The following is a 17,170-nucleotide window of genomic DNA, read 5'->3' as shown; positions in this document are numbered from 1 at the left end:
AAGATTGTTATCCTTATGTATAGGGCCTTCAGCCAAATTTTGCATGAAATGTTTTAAGATAAGGCCTTCTGCCTTTTGATTGAAACTCTTCTTATTGCTTAATATGCGGCCTCCAGCCAAGTTTAGAAGCCTGTTTAGATTGAAGATTTACAAAATATTCTTGGGTACATACTCCAGAAGAACCTCGGCCTTCAGCCGAGTATTAATATCTCTTAAATTAATGTTCTTGTCTTGCCCTTAAGGCATAAGATTGTTATCCTTATGTATAGGGCCTTCAGCCAAATTTTGCATGAAATGTTTTAAGATAAGGCCTTCTGCCTTTTGATTGACACTCTTCTTATTGCTTAATATGCGGCCTCCAGCCAAGTTTAGAAGCCTGTTTAGATTGAAGATTTACAAAATATTCTTGGGTACATACTCCAGAAGAACCTTGTATTTCAATTTCTTGCTTAGGCATTGTGTCTTGGATTTTGAGTGTGGCCTTCAGCCGATCTAAAGTTAATCAAAGGAGGTCGATTAAAGTTTTGAGTGTTTTTCATTCTTGTTGTAATATTGTGTGTTGATAAACAAAGATTGTATGTTGAGTGCAACTGACAACAACTTATTTTGGCCCCTTTCCACAAGCCAATCCGCTCTGTCCTGCTAGCTCAGGCATTTCAGTGCGAACCATTCAATGAAATATCATCGATATGGTCTTTCGGAGCCGGTGGCCCATTCGAGTACCCTTGATGACTGCACGACACAAAGCTTTACGCCTCGCCTGATCCCGTCAACGCCGACACTGGCCTATTCATGGCAGCAAACATGTTGCGTGGTCGGACGGGTCTCGTTTCAAGTTGTATCGAGCGGATAGATGTTTACGGGTATGAAGACAACCTCGTGAATCCATGTACTACGCATGGCAGCAGGGGACTGTTCAAGCTGGTGGAGGCTCCGTAATGGTGTGGGGCGTGCGCAGTTGGAATGATATGGGACCCCTGATACGTCTAGTTACGACTCTGACAGGTTACACGTACCTAAGCCTCCATTCGTGTCCACTGTGCATTCCGACGGACTTGGGCAATTCCAGGAGGACAATGCGACACGCCACACTTCCAGAATTGCTACAGAGAGGTTTCAGGCACACTATTCTGAGTTTAAACACTTCTGCTGGCTCCCAAACTCCCCAGACATGAACATTATCGAGCACAACTGGGATGCCTTGCATCGTGCTGTTCAGAAGAGATCTCCACCCCCTCGAACTCTTACACATTTATGGACAGCCGTGAGGGATTCATGGTGTCAGTTCCTTCCAGCACTACTTCAGAACTTAGTCGAGTCCATGCAATTTAACTTGTAAGAACGCGCTCACTTTCTGTAGCTTTTAACTGTCGACCTTCAACTAAAATCCTTTCAGCAACTAGAGAACTACACGTCCTGCGAGTAGGTGAAGAATCCGACAGCTTACACGTTGTCGGGCAGGTGAGTGACAACCTCTCTGGCTGTTAGGGAAAGGGTATGAGGTCCTTCACCACATTTCGTTCCATTCGTTGCAGTCACATCGATTGTGATAATCACCCTAACACTTCGTTACATTTAAGTGATACGCGCAAATTCAAGTTATACGCGCAAATTCCAGTCGCTACACGCTAATCAGCCAAGAGCCTTAAAACATCATAACAGAGACGAAAAACAAACATTGAAAGGCGAAAAATTTACAATGGTTTTTAAAAACAGTTGTTGTTGTTGTTGTTGTTGTTGTGGTCTTCAGTCCTGAGACTGGTTTGATGCAGCTCTCCATGCTACTCTATCCTGTGCAAGCTTCTTCATCTCCCAGTACCTACTGCAACCTATATCCTTCTGAATTTGCTTAGTGTATTGATCTCTTGTTCTCCCTCTACGATTTTTACCCTCCACGCTGCCCTCCAATGCTAAATTTGTGATCCCTTGATGCCTCAAAACATGTCCTACCAACCGATCCCTTCTTCTAGTCAAGTTGTGCCACAAACTTCTCTTCTCCCCAATCCTATTCAATACCTCCTCATTAGTTGCGTGATCTACCCACCTTATCTTCAGCATTCTTCTGTAACACCACATTTGGAAAGCTTCTATTCTCTTCTTGTCCAAACTGGTTATCGTCCATGTTTCACTTCCATACATGGCTACACTCCATACAAATACTTTCAGAAACGACTTCCTGACACTTAAATCTATACTCGATGTTAACAAATTTCTCTTCTTCAGAAACGATTTCCTTGCCATTGCCAGTCTACATTTTATATCCTCTCTACTTCGACCATCATCAGTTATTTTACTCCCTAAATAGCAAAACTCCTTTACTACTTTAAGTGTCTCATTTCCTAATCTAATCCCCTCAGCTTGGCCTATTTAATTTGACTACATTCCATTATCCTCGTTTTGCATTTGTTGATATTCATCTTATATCCTCCTTTCAAGACACTGTCCATTCCGTTCAACTGCTCTTCCAAGTCCTTTGCTGTCTCTGACAGAATTACAATGTCATCGGCGAACCTCAAAGTTTTTATTTCTTCTCCATGGATTTTAATACCTACTCCGAATTTTTCTTTTGTTTCTTTTACTGCTTGCTCAATATACAGATTGAATAACATCGGGGAGAGGCTACAATCCTGTCTCACTCCTTTCCCAACCACTGCTTCCCTTTCATGCCCCTCGACTCTTATAACTGCCATCTGGTTTCTGTACAAATTGTAAATAGCCTTTCGCTCCCTGTATTTTACCCCTGCCGCCTTCGGAATTTGGAAGAGAGTATTCCAGTTAACGTTGTCAAAAGCTTTCTCTAAGTCTACAAATGCTAGAAACGTAGGTTTGCCTTTTCTTAATCTTTCTTCTAAGATAAGTCGTAAGGTTAGTATTGCCTCACGTGTTCCAACATTTCTACGGAATCCAAACTGATCTTCCCCGAGGTCCGCTTCTACCAGTTTTTCCATTCGTCTGTAAAGAATTCGCGTTAGTATTTTGCAGCTGTGACTTATTAAACTGATAGTTCGGTAATTTTCACATCTGTCAACACCTGCTTTCTTTGGGATTGGAATTATTATATTCTTCTTGAAGTCTGTGGGTATTTCGCCTGTCTCATACATCTTACTCACCACATAGTATAGTTTTGTCATGACTGACTCTCCCAAGGCCATCAGTAGTTCTAATGGAATGTTGTCTACTCCCGGGGCCTTGTTTCGACTCAGGTCTTTCAGTGCTCTGTCAAACTCTTCACGCAGTATCTTATCTCCCATTTCATCTTCATCTACATCCTCTTCCACTTCCATAATATTGTCCTCAAGTACATCGCCCTTGTATAAACCCTCTATATACTCCTTCCACCTTTCTGGCTTCCCTTCTTTGCTTAGAACTGGGTTGCCATCTGAGCTCTTGATATTCATACAAGTGTAATCCTTTTTACCTCATTATATATTGACGAAAATATTCCATTACACCAGCATAATAAATCCAAAGCCCATCTCCTTTCTAAAATATATTCTGACAACTGCATCTTCTTCGATCTATACATTACACCAACCGAACAGTACAACATTTCACACTCAGATCGTCTACTCTCTCGCCCAACAGAACAACGACTGCTCTCGACATCCTCTGAACTACTACTGCGCCTGTGGAGGCAGCGGAATAATAATCTTTGGCGCAATCTCTGGCGCTGTGACTCTGTGTAGCCACCTTTCAACTACTTGGAGAGAATTCCCGTACATGCCATGAACTTCCACGTAAAAAGCAAAAGTCACAAGTTCGAGCCCACGCAGTTCTCATCTGCCAGTAAGTTTTACCTCTAGTATGTTTTACCAAATAGTTGGCTTTTTTTTTTTGAGTTATCGGTCTTCTGACTGGTTTGATGCGGTCAGCTACGAATTCCTCTCCTGTGCCAATCTCTGTGGTTATATGGTTCAATAAACCCAAGCTAAAATAAATATGTTAGCCGAGACGTCATTAAGATGCTGTACCTTCTGAAATGGTACCACTTCAAAACAAAATAACATGGAGACATACTCTTACCATATCATTTGGCATGTGGCAGGGTAGTAAGCTGGAAGGTCAGCTCGCTCCCTAGTCCGACTGGCGTCGCAGTCCCGCTGTTTTTTCCGCAGGGGTGTGCGGGCCTGACGGCCTGGCGTGATGCCGGGTATCGACATGGAGCGGCCGCCATCGATCAGCCATTAATGTGACGTGACGTGGCGTGGCGTGACGCGCAGTGGCGTGGCTTCTGAACCACGTCACCACGTGCCGAGTCGTCCCGACCCTGCCCGTCGTAACGCTCGTTGCACGTAGCACGTGGTTCTCACTCCTCAACTCTCAAGCTTCGTAGTACGTCTTACGCGTTTGTTCCTTTCCTTCACGTGTCATAAATTTGGGTTACGTAGAAATATACGAACACGCGAAGCAGTTCTGCCCCTATGACGTCTCTTAGAAAATACGAGGGAGGACCGGAAAGTAAAGCACAGTAATTTTTTTCTCTCCCCTGGCATTGCAGCTGGAAGTTAAAAATTTCACGACCGTATAGTTTTAAGTTTGCGCTGCGGAGAGCATTTTGTTTTCATGTGCAGCTCTGATGATGAGTCATGAGCTCAAAACCAAGCAAGCCTCTATGAAGGGAAATATGCTGGTTTCTCAGTATAAAAAAAAAAAGACTCAATCCACTAGGAAAATGCTTGTGCAGTGTTGTGGAATATGAAAGATATGTTATTGGTAGACTTTGCTAACATGGGACTATTGCAAATGCTGTAACCTACACTGAAACTGTGTTTAAGTTGCGTCGTGCCCTTCGTGACAAACATCACAACGTTTATGCTAACGGTGTTAAACTTCTTCGGGAGAATGCTCGCCGCCGTGTTGCTGCTCCTATTTGTGAGAAAATCGCCAAATTTGGTTGGGAGATCCTTCAGCACCCACCATCCAGTCGGGACCTTGCACCGTCGGACTTTCATTTGTCTGGTCCCATGAAGAAATTCCTTGCCGAGCAACGCTTTGTGACAGGTGCTGAACTGAGACCAGTAGAGCACAGATCGCTATACTCTAACCATACGGACTTCTACGAACAGGCATCCTGAAACTGGTCCAAAATGGGAGGAATGCGTTGAGAACTTTGCTGACGATGTAGAGAATTAGGTAAAATATGCATGTACATTTGTGTTTTTTTGTTCTGTTACCTACTAAACTTTTTGGTAATAAAAATATAGTGTTCTATTTTCTGATCTCCCTTATAGGTTAAAGAAAGGGAAACCCACTTTTACAAGATTTATAGATTTACAATAAGTTTTTGAAATTGTTGACTAGAATACACTCTCTGAAATTCAGAATGAAGCGAAAGCTTATGTACAACATGTACAGGAAACAAACTGAAGTTATAAGACTCGAAGGACATGAAAGAGAAGCTGTAGTTGAGGAGCAAGTGAGACAAGGTTTGTAGCCTATTCCCAATGTTTTTTTCTGCTCTACATTGTGCAGTCAGTAAGGGAAACCAAAATAAAATTTGAAAAAGAAGTTAAAGTTCAGGGAGAAGAAATAAAAATTTTGCAGTTTATTGATGACGTTGTAACCTCTCACAGACAGCAAAGGACATGGAAGACTAGCTGAAAGGTCGCCATACTCTCTTGAAAATAAATTATAAGATAAACATTGAGAAAACTAAAACAAAATTAATGGGGTGTACTCGAATTAAATCAGCTGACCCTGAGGGAGTTAGGTTAGGAACTGAGACCATATGTAGGGTAATTTTTATTAACGTTTAAAAACCCCAAAAGCGACGTAGATGACGCTGAGACAAGTAATTTAATTAAGACACGTTGGGGCCCCAAATAGCGGTAAGTACCTCAGAAGTGGATAACAAATGTTGATCAAGTGACATCACCAGTTGACGTACCTCATCACCTGGCAGCGGTTGGACTTGTCGATGCTATCCTCGCCGTGGGGGAGGGGGGAATGGCAGTGATACGCATTGCTCCACTAGTGTACTCCGTATTCGTTCGTGCTTTGTCCGATTTGATATGGTTGTGCATGTGGTGGTGGTAATACAAGACTATGTCGAATCGGGTTACATTTACCAAAGCAGAGTAGCCTAACAGAGCGATGGGTGTTGCACTCCACCTACCGACGAGAGTAGGACTGACAAGTCCAACCGCTGCACGTGCGGTAAGGCACGTCAACTGGTGACGTCACACTTCGACATTTGTCATCCATATTTTGGGTATTTCCCAACATTTGCGGCCCCATGTGCCTTATATTAAATTAGTTTTTCAGCGTCATCTAAGTCGCTGCGGGGTTTTTAAAACGTTAATAAGACTCACCCTGTACGTACTATATGAGTCCTGCTATTTGGGCAACAAAACAGCTGACGGTGACTGCAGTAAAGAGAATTTCAAATACAGACTGTGGATAGCAAGAAAAGCACTTTCCTAGCCACATTTGACCGAGCTTTGTCATCGTAAAATATGGGGTGTCTGATGATGATGTAACCTAATTTTTATCTGTGGTAATAAAATATGTCTTGTTTTAGTCATCAAATGCACTTGGCGACAAACATATAATGTGGCAGGAAGAGGACCCCTACCACCGAGGTGACTCACATTCTATCCCGATTTGTCACAGGGCCAAATAGGTTTAGGCAACAGCTATAGCAAAAACAGACAGCAATACAGATTAGTAACAGTTTGCAATAATTTATTCACAAAAGTATCGATACTTTACTGGAGTATGAAGATTGTGTGTGGCAATTTAGGTCAGCGTTCACTCGTGCTGATCTGGCTTTGAGCCTTGGTATAATCCTAGATCCAGTGAACGACGCCTAACATCACTTTTGTGAATTGGCCCTTCTTGTCGTCGGCTGTAGATGACTCCTGTGTTGAGATACTGTCCAGAGACGTTGCCTCACTTAACTGTTGAGTGGAACTGTGCGTTTGAATACATTCAGGTTTGGCGGATGGGTGTGCACTTGGAAACTGTTTATACGATGTAACGAACAAGCTGTAATGGTTCTTCATTTACGTGACCGTTACGGCACTCCAACCCCAGTTCTCGATACCAGTAATATCGTAGTACTTTTCTGCGAATTAACAGTCATATTTTTGTGACAATATTCACATTTGGTTTATTAATGTATAGGTACTCCGATGTATCGATATATTACAATGATATGGTTCTTGTGTCTATTCATTTCTGTGAGGCTGTCATAATCTTTGACTTACTTGCAACCGTTTTGATGCGAGTGCGCACAGAGCAGTCTTTGTTTCACTTTGCAAAAGTTAACTTTGTTATTTCGCTTTGTAAAAGAACAGTCAAGTCTTGTGTTTTGGTTAAAGTGGAAATTAAATATATGAAGATTGATACAAAACTGTTTTCTTGATGGTGTGACAATTAAGAAGAAGTATATGTGAATTTATAAGAAGTTTAATAAAAATGTGGATCGTGAACACCAAGTCAAAAATTATTTCTACCATACCATTGTTCTGATCTGGGATTGTTTGATCATTCAGAATTTCCTAAAAAACGCATTTGTTAGGTCTTCAAATATTGCTAAAATACAGATCTGGACCTTCTAGCAGTCAAAGTGGAATCACCCTAGAATCAACGAGATGAGCCATAACAACTTCGACGAAATCTATGTCGGAATCCATTCAAGATAAGTGCCAAAATTAATGATTTTTTTACAGTGACTTCATTATTTCCGTTCTGACGATACCATCCACAGCCAATAACTTTGTTGTTGCCCGATAAAGCGAACATATGCTGCGTGAGCAACATTATTAATCTGATTTCTAACCTACTTTGCAAGTGGTGGTATTGTTAGAAAGCGTACCATAGACCTTGTCGTCTGCCCTCTCTGGAGTGTCACTGTAACTACACTCCTGGAAATTGAAATAAGAACACCGTGAATTCATTGTCCCAGGAAGGGGAAGCTTTATTGACACATTCCTGGGGTCAGATACATCACATGATCACACTGACAGAACCACAGGCACATAGACACAGGCAACAGAGCATGCACAATGTCGGCACTAGTACAGTGTATATCTACCTTTCGCAGCAATGCAGGCTGCTATTCTCCCATGGAGACGATCGTAGAGATGCTGGATGTAGTCCTGTGGAACGGCTTGCCATGCCATTTCCACCTGGCGCCTCAGTTGGACCAGCGTTCGTGCTGGACGTGCAGACCGCGTGAGACGACGCTTCATCCAGTCCCAAACATGCTCAATGGGGGACAGATCCGGAGATCTTGCTGGCCAGGGTAGTTGACTTACACCTTCTAGAGCACGTTGGGTGGCACGGGATACATGCGGACGTGCATTGTCCTGTTGGAACAGCAAGTTCCCTTGGCGGTCTAGGAATGGTAGAACGATGGGTTCGATGACGGTTTGGATGTACCGTGCACTATTCAGTGTCCCCTCGACGATCACCAGTGGTGTACGGCCAGTGTAGGAGATCGCTCCCCACACCATGATGCCAGGTGTTGGCCCTGTGTGCCTCGGTCGTATGCAGTCCTGATTGTGGCGCTCACCTGCACGGCGCCAAACACGCATACGACCATCATTGGCACCAAGGCAGAAGCGACTCTCATCGCTGAAGACGACACGTCTCCATTCGTCCCTCCATTCACGCCTGTCGCGACACCACTGGGGGCGGGCTGCACGATGTTGGGGCGTGAGCGGAAGACGGCCTAACGGTGTGCGGGACCGTAGCCCAGCTTCATGGAGACGGTTGCGAATGGTCCTCGCCGATACCCCAGGAGCAACAGTGTCCCTAATTTGCTGGGAAGTGGCGGTGCGGTCCCCTACGGCACTGCGTAGGATCCTACGGTCTTGGCGTGCATCCGTGCGTCGCTGCGGTCCGGTCCCAGGTCGACGGGCACGTGCACCTTCCGCCGACCACTGGCGACAACATCGATGTACTGTGGAGACCTCACGCCCCACGTGTTGAGCAATTCGGCGGTACGTCCACCCGGCCTCCCGCATGCCCACTATACGCCCTCGCTCAAAATCCGTCAACTGCACATACGGTTCACGTCCACGCTGTCACGGCATGCTACCAGTGTTAAAGACTGCGATGGAGCTCCGTATGCCACGGCAAACTGGCTGACACTGACGGCGGCGGTGCACAAATGCTGCGCAGCTAGCGCCATTCGACGGCCAACACCGCGGTTCCTGGTGTGTCCGCTGTGCCGTGCGTGTGATCATTGCTTGTACAGCCCTCTCGCAGTGTCCGGAGCAAGTATGGTGGGTCTGACACACCGGTGTCAATGTGTTCTTTTTTCCATTTCCAGGAGTGTATGTTGCTCCTGAGTCGCCAGCACATCGCTGCTCTTTTATGTATATTATGTTACGTACCTTCTGGAGAACACAACATCCCCAAAATACAATTCGAATACCACAGATTAAACAAATATGCACGCATATTTTATGAATAACACCGTCTAGATCGCTAAATAAAATATCTATTTTTTATGACGTTTCGGCATCTGCTATCATCAGATAATGCAGTTAAGATGAAAGGAACATAAAGAGTGATAGGCGTTTGTTATATAACATCAAGCTCCAATAATTTTAAAAAGTTAACAAGTGTGAGCGACGTTCAATAAGTAATACTACACATTTTTTTCTCGGTCAGTTTCGGCTGAAAAACTGCGGAATTTGTTGTGGGACATCGTGGAACATTCCCGCTTCAACCCCTGTAGTTTCATGAAGTTACGGTAAGTGGTGGCGCTATACATACACTTCAAAATGGTGTCTGTAACGGAGGTGAGTTCTAAGCAGAGAGTTTCTATTGAGTTTCTTCTGGCTTGAATTCAGAGCGCTGCATATATTCGTGAATATCTACAGAGACCTGGCAGTGGACAAAGGCACAATGAGTTCCTGGACGTGGCGTCTGTCGTCATCAACAATGTCGTACAAACTTGTCCGATCTCCAGGGTGCTGGCCGGCTGCACACAGCTGTGACTTTTGCAATGTTGCAACGTGCGGACACTCTCATTCCAGGTGATAGACTTATCACAGCCAAACGCCTCGCTGCACAAATGGACGCCTCTGTTGGTGGTGCTGAGACACTCGACCACCAGTTGGGGTACTAAAGGCGTGTTCCTCCTCGCCTAATAGAAGGCAATAAAGAGCAACGAAGGACCATCTGTGCGGGACTGCTGGCGCATTAGGAGGCTGATCGTGACAGTTTTTCTGTTGAACATCGCCGCAGGTGGATTTTATGGTTGGGTAAGCAAAGATGATTAAAATTGCGTTGGGAGCGGACGTGGACAAGTGGAGGTGTAGTGTTGAGTGAATGTGGTGCGGCAGAGTACCAAGAGCAGTGAGCAAAACGACGGAAAGAAGGAAGATTAGGTTTAATGTCCCATTGACATCGAGGTCATTAGAGATGGACCATAAGCTGAAATAGTGTCACGAATGGGGAAGGAAATCGCTTGTGTCCTTTCAAAGAAATCACCCTGGCATTTTCCTGGAGCGATTTAGGGAAATAATGGAAAACCTAAATGTGGATGGCCGGACGCAGGTTTGAACCGTCGTCCCCCCGAATGCACGTGCTAACCACTGCACCACCTCACTCGGTATCAGTGAGCACTAATCTAGACAATTCGGAGGTGTTCAAGCTAGAAGAGTACGGTGGGGAATTTTATAAGTTGGTAGAGAATTCGGGTAGGGAAGGGTAAGCGGATCCGAAAGGCTACGAACACTGCATGGCGTTCGACGGTCTGTAGGTTGTGATAAAAGTAGAGAGGAGCGGAGGTCTGTGCCACATTTGTGTATCGTAGACCAGGGATTTTTAGGTGTGGAGAATCATGGAAGGGTGCAATACCCACGTATTTCCGGTTAGCAGTTTTAGTAAGTTTAGTCTATTGTCAGCATTCTGTTGAATGTTAGTAGATGGGGCTTCCATGCCAGTCGGCTATCAAGTGTTAGTCCAAGGTCTTCTAGTGTGTTAGATAGTCGAATAGGACAGTCGTAAATAGTAAGGCAAAAGTTGTGGGGGTGAAAGCTGCGGGTGGTTCGGCCTATAATTATTGCCTGAGTTTTGATAGAGTTGTCTTAGAGGAGCAATTGGTTTCACCAGGAGATGAACTGATTGAGACGGAACTGGAGAGAACGTTGGAACTTCTGAAGATAGGGTAGAGGGCGAGGAAATGGTGTCTACACCACTTACTTACGAAGTTTCAAGAACTGGTATTCAGTGATGAATTTAGGAATATACAACACACCGCCTATCTGACATTCCTGTAGGTACCGCGATGACTAGGATTAGGGTAATTACAGCATACACAGACACGTTCAAACAGTCATTCTTTCTGAGCTCTTTAAGTGAATAGAAAGGTAGGTTTCAAGTCCTGTCTACCATGCACTTAATAGTGGTTTACAGACTATGTATCTACGTAGTTGTAGATGTACGTAGTCCTAGCCATCTCAGTGGTACCTCATTACATCCATGGTTTGTATGTTTCCTTTATTGAAATTAATAATTTTTGTTACTTTGAGGACTACATGCAGTGAAGTTGGATGTAATACACAATATTACTGTGCTTCAAAATTGCCATACTAAAAAGAAAAAAAAAAGAAAAACAATGACACCTGGCAGCTTAGTCCGTCAAAAAGCGTACGATAAAATTTCGCTGTTGGTTCAAATGGATCTGAGCATTATGGGACTTAACTTCTGGGGTCATCAGCCCCTAGAACTTAGAACTACTTAAACCTAACTAACCTAAGGACATCACACACATCCATGCCCGAGGCAAGATTCGAACCTGCGACCGTAGTGGTCGAGCGGCTCCAGACTGAAGCGCCTAGAGCCGCTCGGCCACTCCGGCCGGCAAAATTTCGCCGTACTGAAATTATTTGCTTTACATTCTTGATAGCAGGTAAAACTTGTTCAGGTACACAACGAAAACAGATTCTAAATGATTCATACTGTACATCGAATGAACCATCGACCTTGCCGTTCGTGGGAGGGCTTGTGTGCTTCAGCGATACAGATGGCCGTACCGTAGGTGCAACCACAATGGAGGGGTATATGTTGAGAGGCCAGACAAACGTGTGGTTCCTGAAGAGGGGCAGCAGCCTTTTCAGTAGTTGCAAGGGCAATAGTCTGGATGATTGACTGATCTGGCCTTGTAACAATAACCAAATCGGGCTTACTGTGCTGGTACTGCCAACGGCTGAAAGCAAGGGGAAACTACAGCCGTAATTTTTCCCGAGGGCATACAGCTTTACTGTATGGTTAAATGATTTTGGCGTCCTCTTGGGTAAAATATTCCGGAGGTAAAATAGTCCCCCATTCGGATCTCCGGGCAGGGACTACTCAAGAGGACGTCATTGTTGGGAGAAAGAAAACTGGCGTTCTACGCATCGAAGCGTGGAATATCAGATCCCTTAATCGGGCAGGTAGATTAGAAAATTTAAAAAGGGAAATGGATAGGTTAAAGTTAGATATAGTGGGAATTAGTGAAGTGTGGTGGCAGGAGGAACAAGACTTTTGGCCAGTTGAATACAGGGTTATAAATACAAAATCAAATAGGGATAATGCAGGAGTAGGTTTAATAATGAATAAAAAATAGGAGTGCGGGTAAGCTACTACAAACAGCAGAATGAACGCATTATTGGGCCAAGATAGACACAAAGCCCACACCAACTTTTTTTTTTTTTTTGGTCATCAGTCTACTGACTGGTTTTATGCGGCCCGCCACGAATTCCTTTCCTGTGCTAACCTCTTCATTCAGAGTAGCACTTGCAACCTACGTCCTCAATTATTTGCTTGACATATTCCAATCTCTGTCTTCCTCTACAGATTTTGCCCTCTACAGCTCCCTCTAGTACCACGGAAGTCATTCCCTCATGTCTTAGCAGATGTCCTATCATCCCGTCCCTTCTCCTTATCAGTGATTTCCACATATTCCTTTCCTCTCTGATTTTGCGTAGAACCTCCTCATTCCTTACCTTATCAGTCCACCTAATTTTCAACATTCGTCTACAGCACCACATCTCAAATGCTTCGATTCTCTTCTGTTCCGGTTTTCCCACAGTCCATGTTTCACTACCATACAATGCTGTACTCCAGACGTACATCCTCAGAAATTTCTTCCTCAAATTAAGGCCGGTTTTGATATTAGTAGACTTCTCTTGGCCAGAAATGCCTTTTTTTGCCATAGCGAGTCTGCTTTTGATGTCCTCCTTGCTCCGTCCGTCACTGGTTATTTTACTGCCTAGGTAGCAGAATTCCTTAACTTCATTGACTTCGTGACCATCAATCCTGATGTTAAGTTTCTCGCTGTTCTCATTTCTACTACTTCTCATTACCTTCGTCTTTCTCCGATTTACTCTCAAACCATACTGTGTACTCATTAGACTGTTCATTCTGTTCAGCAGATCATTTAATTCTTCTCCACTTTCACTCAGGATAGCAATGTCATCAGCGAATCGTATCACTGATATCCTTTCACCTTGTATTTTAATTCCACTCCTGAACCTTTCTTTTATTTCCATCATTGCTTCCTCGATGTACAGATTGAAGAGTAGGTGCGAAAGGCTACAGCCTTGTCTTACACCCTTCTTAATACGAGCACTTCGTTCTTGATCGTCCACTCTTATTATTCCCTCTTGGTTGTTGTACATATTGTATATGACCCGTCTCTCCCTATAGCTTACCCCTACTTTTTTCAGAACCTCGGACAGCTTGCACCATTTTATATTGTCGAACGCTTTTTCCAGGTCGACAAATCCTATGAAAGTGTCCCGATTTTCCTTTAGCCTTGCTTCCATTATTAGCCGTAACGTCAGAATTGCCTCTCTCGTCCCTTTATTTTTCCTAAAGCCAAACTGATCGTCACCTAGCGCATTCTCAATTTTCTTTTCCATTCTTCTGTATATTATTCTTGTAAGCAGCTTCGATGCATGAGCTGTTAAGCTGATTGTGCGATAATTCTCGCACTTGTCAGCTCTTGCCGTCTTCGGAATTGTGTGGATGATGCTTTTCCAAAAGTCAGATGGTATATCGCCCGACTCATATATTCTACACACCAACGTGAATAGTCGTTTTGTTGCCACTTCCCCCAATGATTTTAGAAATTCTGATGGAATGTTATCTATCCCTTCTGCCTTATTTGACCGTAAGTCCTCCAAAGCTCTTTTAAATTCCGATTCTAATACTGGATCCCCTATCTCTTCTAAATCGACTCCTGTTTCTTCTCCTATCACATCAGACAAATCTTCACCCTCATAGAGGCTTTCAACGTATTCTTTCCACCTATCTGCTCTCTCCTCTGCATTTAACAGTGGAATTACCGTTGCACTCTTAATGTTACCACCGTTGCTTTTAATGCCACCAAAGGTTGTTTTGACTTTCCTGTATGCTGAGTCTGTCCTTCCGACAATCATGTCTTTTTCGATGTCTTCACATTTTTCCTGCAGCCATTTCGTCTTAGCTTCCTTGCACTTCCTATTTATTTCATTCCTCAGCGACTTGTATTTCTGTATTCCTGATTTTCCCGGAACATGTTTGTACTTCCTCCTTTCATCAATCAACTGAAATGTTTCTTCTGTTACCCATGGTTTCTTCGCAGCTACCTTCTTTGTACCTATGTTTTCCTTCCCAACTTCCGTGATGGCCCTTTTTAGATATGTCCATTCCTCTTCAACTGTACTGCCTACTGCGCTATTCCTTATTGCTGTATCTATAGCGTTAGAGAACTTCAAATGTATCTCGTCATTCCTTAGTACTTCCATATCTCACTTGTTTGCGTATTGATTCTTCCTGACTAATGTCTTGAACTTCAGCCTACTCTTCATCACTACTATATTGTGATCTGAGTCTATATCTGCTCCTGGGTACGCCTTACAATCCAGTATCTGATTTCGGAATCTCTGTCTGACCATGATGTAATCTAATTGAAATCTTCCCGTATCCCCCGACCTTTCCCAAGTATACCTCCTCCTCTTGTGATTCTAGAACAGGGTATTCGCTATTACTAGCTGAAACTTGTTACATAACTCAATTAGTCTTTCTCCTCTTTCATTCCTTGTCCCAAGCCCATATTCTCCTGTAACCTTTTCTTCTACTCCTTCCCCTACAACTGCATTCCAGTCGCCCATGACTATTAGATTTTCGTCCCCCTTTACATACTGCATTACCCTTTCAATATCCTCATACACTTTCTCTATCTGTTCATCTTCAGCTTGCGACGTCGGCATGTATACCTGAACTATCGTTGTCGGTGTTGGTCTGCTGTCGATTCTGATTAGAACAACCCAGTCACTGAACTGTTCACAGTAACACACCCTCTGCCCTACCTTCCTATTCATAACGAATCCTACACCTGTTATACCATTTTCTGCTGCTGTTGATATTACCCGATACTCATCTGACCAGAAATCCTTGTCTTCCTTCCACTTCACTTCACTGACCCCTGCTATATCTAGATTGAGCCTTTGCATTCCCTTTTCAGATTTTCTAGTTTCCCTACCACGTTCAAGCTTCTGACATTCCACGCCCCGACTCGTAGAACGTTATCCTTTCGTTGATTATTCAATCTTTTTCTCATGGTAACCTCCCCCTCGGCAGTCCCCTCCCGGAGATCCGAATGGGGGACTATTCTGGAATCTTTTGCCAATGGAGAGATCATCATGACACTTCTTCAATTACAGGCCACATGTCCTGTGGATACACGTTACGTGTCTTTAATGCAGTGGTTTCCATTGCCTTCTGCATCCTCATGTCGTTGATCATTGCTGATTCTTCCACCTTTAGGGGCAATTTCCCACCCCTAGGACAAGAGAGTGTCCTGAACCTTAATCCGCTCCTCCGCCCTCTTTGACAAGGCCGTTGGCAGAATGAGGCTGACTTCTTATGCCGGAAGTCTTCGGCCGCCAATGCTGATTATTTATCAAAATTTAGGCAGTGGCGGGGATCGAACCCGGGACCGAAGACGTTTTGATTATGAATCAAAGACGCTACCCCTTTTTTTATCTCATTTTGTTCGCTTTTGTTCGTTGTATCTGCTCGGGGCGGACGTCGTAAGACATCCGTTTAAGTTCGTTGTTGATCGATTAACTCAGTTTTTTTATTACAGAGGGCAGCTAACCCTCTGACCGAACACGCTGAGCTACCGTGCCGGCTGAAATATTACACACCGCACAAGGTTTGAACTCATAACCTTTCGCATAGCAGCCCAACACCTTAACCGTTACGCTAACGCACCTCGTCACCCCTAGACCACTACTACAGTAGTACAAGTTTAAATGTCAACTAGCTCTGCAGATGATGAAGATAAGCAGATTCAGAAGGATGTAGGTTGCAGTAAGTACTGGGAGATGAAGAAGCTTGCACAGGATAAAGTAGCATGGAGAGCTGCATCAAACCAGTCTCAGGACTGAAGACCACAACAACAACATCCAATTAAATGGCATTGAGCACTATGAGTCTTAACTTCTGAGGTCATAAGTCCCCTAGAACTTAGAACTACTTAAACCTAACTAACCTAAGGACATCACACACATCCATGCCCGAGGCAGGATTCGAACCTGCGACCGTAGCGGTCGCGCGCTTCCAGACTGTAGCGCCTAGAACCCCTCGGGCAAGGCGGCCGGCCAGTTGAATTATGATGTTAAAAGATGTAGGGATGATTTAGTACTTCTAGGGTTTGATGCTATGTCGACGTGCAGTCTGATGCCACTCGTGTATTAGAAGGCTCCATTCGTTGTAAGAACCCTTCACCAAAAATGTGCACTGCAAATGTATTTCTATAGTCGTAAACATCGGCTAAACTGGAGAATCTTCTTCGAAGTTGTTCCTTATTTTCTGCCCTTTGGACTTGGTAAGACAGTAAATGCCAGTATTTAGGGGTAGCTGCAAGAAGTTTCTTGCAAGATATTTCTGTTATAGAGATGATAAACATCTAGAAAATCCTCCCAATGAGTTCAAGAGGAACACGGAAATCCTGTAATGCTTCTATGAGGCCCCGTTGAGATTATGTTGATTTGCAATAGCGAGTCTCCATCTACAAAGACTTTTTCTCAATTTTCCTCTGTCATTAGCCTGAATTGATACCAGCCCTAATATTTCTTATTCCATACTTATCTTTTAATTTCTATAAATTCACTACACTAGCATCCTCTAGAAACCATTTTACATGTTGTAGTATTTACATGGTCCTACAAATTTTCCC

The sequence above is a fragment of the Schistocerca piceifrons genome, chromosome 4 (genome assembly GCF_021461385.2).
Source record: "Schistocerca piceifrons isolate TAMUIC-IGC-003096 chromosome 4, iqSchPice1.1, whole genome shotgun sequence".
Classification (NCBI taxonomy): domain Eukaryota; kingdom Metazoa; phylum Arthropoda; class Insecta; order Orthoptera; family Acrididae; genus Schistocerca; species Schistocerca piceifrons.
Note: the sequence above shows the minus strand (reverse complement) of the source record.